This window comes from Mirounga leonina, unplaced genomic scaffold (assembly GCF_011800145.1).
Source record: "Mirounga leonina isolate KUSES-001 unplaced genomic scaffold, KU_Mleo_1.0 Mir_201, whole genome shotgun sequence".
Classification (NCBI taxonomy): Eukaryota; Metazoa; Chordata; class Mammalia; order Carnivora; family Phocidae; genus Mirounga; species Mirounga leonina.
The window spans coordinates 4,943,299-4,951,114 of record NW_023270504.1 but is presented as its reverse complement, the minus strand read 5'-3'; the positions used below and the strand labels follow the sequence as shown (position 1 = coordinate 4,951,114).

Genomic DNA, 7,816 nt, shown 5'->3' with positions numbered 1-7,816 from the left:
CAATGGTGAAGCTAATTAGGATTACAATTAGCCTTACAATTTTACAGATTTTACAATTTAAAAATTTTACAATTTGGCCTTGTCAAAGACCAATGTCTTCTGCAAGAGGCACTGCCACATGCAATAATAATCAGTAGCTGAAGGCTGAGGAAAATTCTGTGTTCCTATACTGATATTCTATACTTCTGGTTTTTGAGTTCTGAACTAGATCTTTTGCATCATTTTTTCAGTTTTGTTTTGCTTTTAATCAGTAGTCTTAAACTCCTCACAAACTAGGTCATGAGCTTAAAATTCCTTATCTCCTCATAAAAATTATGATCAGTGTATTTTGTTGTGTGTAAATTATACCTCAATTAAAAACAGAGCTCCTTATCTCACAAGAACAAAAAATTATGTTTCTAGGTTAAGTGGAGTGAGATACTGCAGCTCCAAGTGCGTTTGTTTGTTTGTTTTAGTATAAACATGAATAAATAAATTCATAGCTCTATTTAGAAATGTGAACTACACGCTGCTTATATGTTTTCAATTGTTCAAAGGGAAACAAGGGAAACAATGGGAAGGGACAGGATCTAGCACTGACATTTCATTCATGGTTTGTGTTAGGCAATTGCTAGAAAGGAGGAGGGTTTAAGAGCGTGAAAATCATGAATAAATCTTTTCCAATTGGAAAGAAACCATTATAGCCTTTTACGGAGATCTGGGGAGTATCCCATAACATAAACTTTCTTCATCATGTATGGTTATGACCAGAAATGGGAAAGGAAGTGTGTGTGTGTGTGTGTGTTTTAAGAGAAAGTGGAAAAAGGAGATGGAGGAAGGGATTGGCTTAGATGACTGGTAAGATCCCTCCCAAGTTATAAATTCTGTGTGTCCTATGAGAGGTAGACATGTCAAAGGAAAAAAAAAGCTAAACAAATAAAAAGAAAACACCGAATAAGCTGCAAATGGTGGAGAGGAGGAGAAAAATGATCATCTCTTGAGTGTTTACTATGAGCCAGATGAACCCTCCTGGTAACCTTACCAGGTAAGTACAATTTTTCCTAAGTTACAAATGAAGAAATTACTGTTCAAAGAGATTTAATAACTTAGCCAAGTTCATCCGGTGAGAGGAAAGGCTGGGGGTTTCAGTCTGACATTTGGCTGACTCCAAAGCCTGTCCTCTTCCCACAGCCCATTTGGCTTTGAACCCCAAAGCCATCCTCAGATACGGGAAGCAAGTCCAGCCTGTCCACTGATTAAATTGTTATGTAGCCGAAATGCACTCTGCTGGTGGATGAGATACAGTGGGCTGAGGTTGCCAGGTAAGACTGCCATGGTGTTTTAGGAATATCTCAGCTCTGTGGGTCTCTCGCATGGGGCATCACTGCTTCAACTTGCCAACTGAATGGAGATATGGCTGTTCTTTAACCCAGAGAGATGCAACTCCAGAATAGGAGCTCTTTATAAATTAGTCTTGTCCCATTATTTTATATGGACCACCTGCTTAGGCTAGCACTTAATATCTGGAAAATAGACACGTGATGTGCACTAGCCACAATATTTTACCTTGGGAATAAAAATTTATACACAAATACTCTTTTCTCTCTGTTTAATGTAAGCATTTAAATGCTCTGTTGAAACTGCCCTTCTCAGTAAGAAAAGCTAGAGAAGGCCGGAGAACATTCACATTCCAAGGACCGCAGAGCGCCCATGAACCAACAGCACAGCTGGAAATCAGCCAGATGGGACAAAGGTCTTAAACACTAAGTCCACACATATTCTATTACTTGTCATCACAACCACACGGTTTTTTCTTTTTCATACACAATTCTTTACCCCATAACATTTTCTGTTAACTTACCAATAATGTAATTTTATCATGACCTCTCAACCCTGTAACATATTGGCAACAGCAAATTACATTTTTCACTGAAGTAATGTAACACTTGCTATAGGATTCTGATTTTGCTCAAGTAGAGCGGTACATAAATTCACAAGCTTTGTGTTAATTATTCTATTATTATATAGAACATTCATTCATTTATTCATTCACTCAACAAATATTATTCAAAATTCTAGTCTGAGCAAGTCTCAGTCCTGACACCAGGGATACAGCAGCAAATAAAGCAAAGTCCATGGATTTCACATGCTAGTGAGGAGCTAGACAATAAAGAAATAAATATATGCATAATAAAATACCAAGCGGTTGTTAAGTGCTATGAAGAAATATCAATTAAGGTAAGGCTATGCAGGGTGATAAAGGGGGTTATTTTAGACTGTCAGGAATGAATGAAATGGTTTGTCCAACAACAAAGTATCTTCTAAATCAAAAGATTTAGGAGAAGGGGCGTTTGAGTACAGACCTAAATCAAAATATGGGAATAATCCCTGCAACTCTCAGGAGGAAGAGCATTTCATTCCAGGCAGAAAAACAGCAACTACAAAGGCTTGAGGCTTTTCGTTAGAAGGTTTTTGGGCTGACATTCTCCTGTGATTGCAGATAATAAAACTGCCTATTAGAGTTCTGAGCCAAAGTCAACAGAAAGCCTCATTTTTCCCCTCAGTAAATACATGTACAGAGGTATATAAAAATGTATACATTTATAATAGTGTTACAATTTGAGGGACTACAACACAAGACATTATATTAGTCAGGATTCTCCAAAGAAACAGAACCAATAGGATGTGCATATATCCAGAAAGAGATTTATTACAAGGAATTGGCTCATGCAGTTATGAGGGCTGGCCAATCCAAATCTGCAGTGTGGGCTGGCAGGCCTGAGACCCAGGAGACCTGATGCCATAGCTCCAGTCTGAGGGCCAGCAGGTAGAGATCCAGAAAAGTCAGTGTGCAGATGGGGTCCCAAGACAGTCTGCTGAAGATTTCCCTCTTGCTTGGGGAGGCCAGTCTTTTTGTTCTATTTAAGCTATCAAGTGATTAGATGAGGCCCACCTGCATTGCAGAGGACAATCTGCTTTAGCCAGAGTTCACTTAATTAAATGTGAATTTCATCTCAGAACACATTCCAAGTTGACACATAAAATCAACCATCACAGGCAGTGTGGTTACTAAGGCAACAGGAAACTGTTGTGGGAGGGCAGGGTAAGCTGACATCAGGCATTTGTGCAGAGGGATATCCACTTAGCTACAAACACTCACCCGGGAGAATATGGCTGGGTTTTCAGTCCCACTTTCACAGCATTAAATGCTAGGTATTCACTTAAATGGGCAGAGTTGGAAAATCTAAGCAGCGACATTGCTCTAAGAGAGATGTGTTCATATGACAGGACCAAAGTCAGCTTGACTAAGGGTCAAGTAGAAGATTGGGTAAAGTACCAGGAACCCCATCACACTCACCAGGCTTCAGGGAAGACTATGACATGGGGTGAGCACCAGACAGGGCACTGGACAGGCGAACTCATGAGAACTAAAGAGAGAAAACCTAAGTTAAAGCCAGTCCCGTGCTCAGAGCCAATCCAGAGCTGAGAGGGAAGGAGAGGGTAGATAAGCACTGAGGGGCTCCTCAGAGGTCGCAGCCTGGCACCTCATTCACCACAACTTGGTCCTGCTCGGAGATGTGTGTGGCTCAGGTAAGGTCTGAATTATGGCATCCAAGGTTCCTAGTTCTGGGTTATGGAATCCTAGGTGGAGTTTACAGTGAAGTTAGCTTTGATGAAGTGGAGAAAACAGAGGTAGATAAAATGAGGACACAGATCTGTGGAAATTAGAAGCTGGCATTAACAGTTTTGTTCCTGTGGATAAGTAGCCTTCTAACATTGCCTAGTACTGCTTTAGGAAAACATTTGTCCACCAAAATCTTCTGAGTCATACTCACTCAAAGGAATACTTCTCATTCATCTGTCACTGCATTCTGACACACAGAAAGTGGTGCCTTCATTCCATAATCTCAAATCAACAAAAAGAAAGGGCCAAAAATTCCAGTTTCTCTCACTGAGTGAAGATCCAAATAGTTTAGAGCAGCATTTCCTAAAAACAGGTAAGAATTCACTGTGCTTTATCAAATTTGCAGAGAAATTCTTGGCTTATTTCAAGGCCACATTATATGAAAGGAAAGATAAATCTAGCAAGCATCTATTTTAGCAGCTAAGAAAGATGTGAGAGATTTATTTGTATAACAGAGCTTTTGGGGGAGCTACTATTAATAGTGTAGCTGATTCCTGTTATCAATCAATGTATTCATCCAAAAGCAAAGTATCTTCTAAATCAAAATGTAGTGTATCTCTTTGGACAAGATCCACTTTCCTACTTCCAAGTTCACGGTGATAAAGCATGATGGATTATTTAGCTTCTTAAGAAGTGTTCAAAAGCTTTTTTTAGAGAAAACTCACTTAATGGAATAGTCCCCTTTCTCCACTTTTAAGTGTGCAAACACCTACCTTCTATAACTTAAGTGGGGAAATGTTAACAGGCTAATAAAATATAAAGGTCCTATGTTTTTAAATTGTTCAAATATCTGTGTTTTTCTGAATTCAGACTCTCAGACAAGAAGTTTGATATGATTCATATGAAGCTCGAAATTACATTAAAGGTAAGAGTGAAGCCCCCCCACATTAATTCCTTTAAGAATTTTAAGTGTCAGGAATGAATGAAATGGTTTGTCCAACAACTCTTGGCTTCAATTACTCCTACATGAAGACATTATCATAACGAAGACCTAAATCTATGGGAGACAGAAGACTAGAGTTCACTGACCAAAGTCACTCAAATCAAGAAAGGATGGTGATCAACTGGAATGGAGAGGAAATCACAGCGTTTCTCCCAGTGGATTGCTTTTTGATACTGAATTCCAAATTCCTCCTGTTGTGAACTAAGTTAAGCTGGTTTGATTATCTAAAAACAGCCAAAGCCTTTGTAAAAGCCTCTGGCAATAAAAGCCAGATGGGATGTAACAATGAAAGCAAGTCTTAGACAAGATTCTGCTGGAATGCAAACATTTATGGGCAACTAGATAGAGTCCTTCACCACTTGTTCTTGGAAGCTCAGAGTTCCCCTCTGTCTTCAGGTCTTTTAGGAGAATCTTGCATGAGAGATTTACTCTGAGGAGGATGTCCAGTACTGCAAGGAAGCATCATCTTACCTTCTAGTCTTTTCTGCAGGGAAACACACCCAAACAGAGCTCAGTTCTAGCTCTATAAGGCTGCTGGGCCTGCCAGCGTTGGACCTTTTTCATTTAAGACCAATAGTGCCCATACACTCCTTCTGGCCAACCCCTTAGTTTGACCAGTAATTATTTCAATGATATAAGATTATTTTCTAACAATTCTCATGCTGAAAAACAAAGCCCTGATATGAATTTTGACACAATATTGGAAGTGTTTGCATAGACTCTGTAATAGTTTTCTGTATCAACTTGGCTAGGCTATAGTGTCCAATTGTTAGGTTAAACACCAGTCTAGATGTTGCTGTGAAGTTATTTTTTTATATGTGATTAACATTTATAATCAGCAGGCTTTAAGTAAAGGACGTTACCCTCCATGATGTAGGTGGGTCTCATCCAATCAGCTCAAGCTCTTAAAAGCAAAGACTGAGCTTCCCCAAGGAAGAAATAATTCTTCCTCAAGACTCCAACATAGAAACCCTGCTGTTTGAGTTTTTGGTCTGCCCTACAAATTTGAAACTTGCCAGCCGCCATGAGCACCACGAGTCAAAATAAAATAAATCTCTTTCACACACACACACACACACACACACACACACACACACTGTTTGTTTTTTGGGAGAACCCAGGCTAACAAAAGATCTCTAAGGAACACAGATTCCTGATTTGGGTACTTCAAGTGCTAACTAACCACTTGTAAAGTGTACATTACAGGTCACTTAATCTCACACACATTCAAAGTAAATTACCACCTAGACAATATGTCACCTTGTTCTGTGGGTCTCTTCCCTCATGTACCTTCTATTTATTTTTTCCCTCATTTGAAATTATCAGTTAAGTAGACACAGAGATAACTTCTCTCCAGTACACTTTTCCAGTAATGTTTATGTAGCTCCCAAAAGCTTCATTCAAGACCTTGAGAACTTACTACAGTAACTATAAGTATGTGAAGAGTTACATAGGGTGATAGTTTTGCTTTCCATGGGTAAGCTGTCATGCAATGTAGTAGTGAGTAAGCTAGCTATTCTAGGTGAAATTCTCCTCCCCAAATTATACCATCTCCTGAATGTACTCACTGCTCATTCATTAGAAGCCTTCAGAGCTGCAATCCTCACTATAGCAAAAACCAACATGCACATTTATAGCCTCTGCCTCTACTGTTAGGATCACAAATAATATGTTCAGAAGTCAGAGTAAGGAGGAAGGTTCCATGAATCTGTGTCTGGTTCTGAACACCCATTGTTTTCACTCCACTGTGGCTCACTGGACAACATGTAAAACTGTGAAAGAAATTATTCCAAAGGAATCCATATTTAGGTGGTTTTTAAAAAGGGACATCTCCTCGAAGTACTTTGTCATTGTTTTCAAAAGTAGGAATGTGGCAAGTGAGAATTTTTTTCAACATTACTTGAAAGTCCACCTAATTTATCTACACCTTTCAAATATGTGGGTGAACATATCTCTAAGAAAGTAACACAGAATACCAGTCCTTTAAAAACCTCTGAAAAAGGGGTTATATATGATTAAATAAAGTTTAGAGATGCTTTTTACTATACATGTCCCTACCTCCACCAGAAATTCACAAAGCGTAGAGCAAAGGCCATGAAGCCCTTCAGTAGAGAATTTTGCTTAATTTTGTTAAACTTAGTGTTTCTGAAATGCATTTGATAACAGAATCTTTACTTTGAGTAACTTTCCTTAACAGTCCATGAAATGTTGGAATGTACTTTGAAAAATGTGGACATAAACTATTCCAGACAGAATGAGGTTAAAAAGAAAAGTTTCCACATTAGGAGATTCTGTTAACTTCTCTCAAGAAGTCATCTCAGTGTCTGGCAAACAGAAAATCTTTCTGTATCTGAGATAAATCCTTCATGATACATTTTAAACACTCCCTGCTATTGTGTACTCTGTGGAGAAGAACAGCTGGTCACCATTTTCCACGTGAGAAATCATTTTTCATTTAGAGACATTTATTAGGACATCTATCTACCTTCTTTGCCACAAGAATAAGTACAATGATTAAATCTTTCTTAGATATTCATCTTCTACAAGTGTTAACTATCTTTGTGGCTCGACTTGAAATCATCTACTTTCTCCATTACATTTTTAAGTTAGAAAGACCATATATGTAGTTACTCTATTAGAAATATGACCTGGACTTAGTACCATGGTGCTTACAGATTACTGTGGAGTAGTACCTTGTGTGGGAATTGGGTCGAAAAGTCAGCGGGTTATACCAAATAAAGTAGTTGGCTTCTCAGAGGCCATGTTGTATGAAAAAATGCCTATCTTTCAACACTAGAATCCCGTTTGCCACAGCAAGATGCTCACACCACGAGGGCTCACAGGAACTGGAACCGGAACTAAGAGAAGAACAAATCCATATCTCTCATCTGCTCTCTCCTGGGACTGCTCCCAGTGGGAGCAAAACTAAGAATTTTATCCACACTATTAAAGTCGTTATTTTCTCTCTTTTCATTTTTTTGCTTTTGATTTTTTAAATCGATCTAGTATAGTTGAATTTGTGTAAATGTACCTATGATGCAAATAACTATATGTCAAAATGCATTTGATTATCATTGTGGTTAAGTTTTAAAAAAAATCTATTTAGTATAGTCCAGGTACAAGGAAGAAGAGTCTTTATTTATTATTTGTTTTATTTTGTTTCAATGAACATTCAATAAACAATTACTATAGGCAAAGAGAGGTGGAAC

General features: G+C 38.4%; 1 long non-coding RNA gene across 1 annotated transcript; it reads left to right on the top strand.

Moving 5' to 3' along the window:
• Positions 1–862: 862 nt before the first annotated feature.
• LOC118025459 lies at positions 863–7,565 on the top strand. The gene is made up of 3 exons (XR_004683323.1): positions 863–1,024; positions 4,475–4,529; positions 7,405–7,565. It is a non-coding gene; the product is annotated as an uncharacterized LOC118025459 (long non-coding RNA).
• Positions 7,566–7,816: the final 251 nt, after the last annotated feature.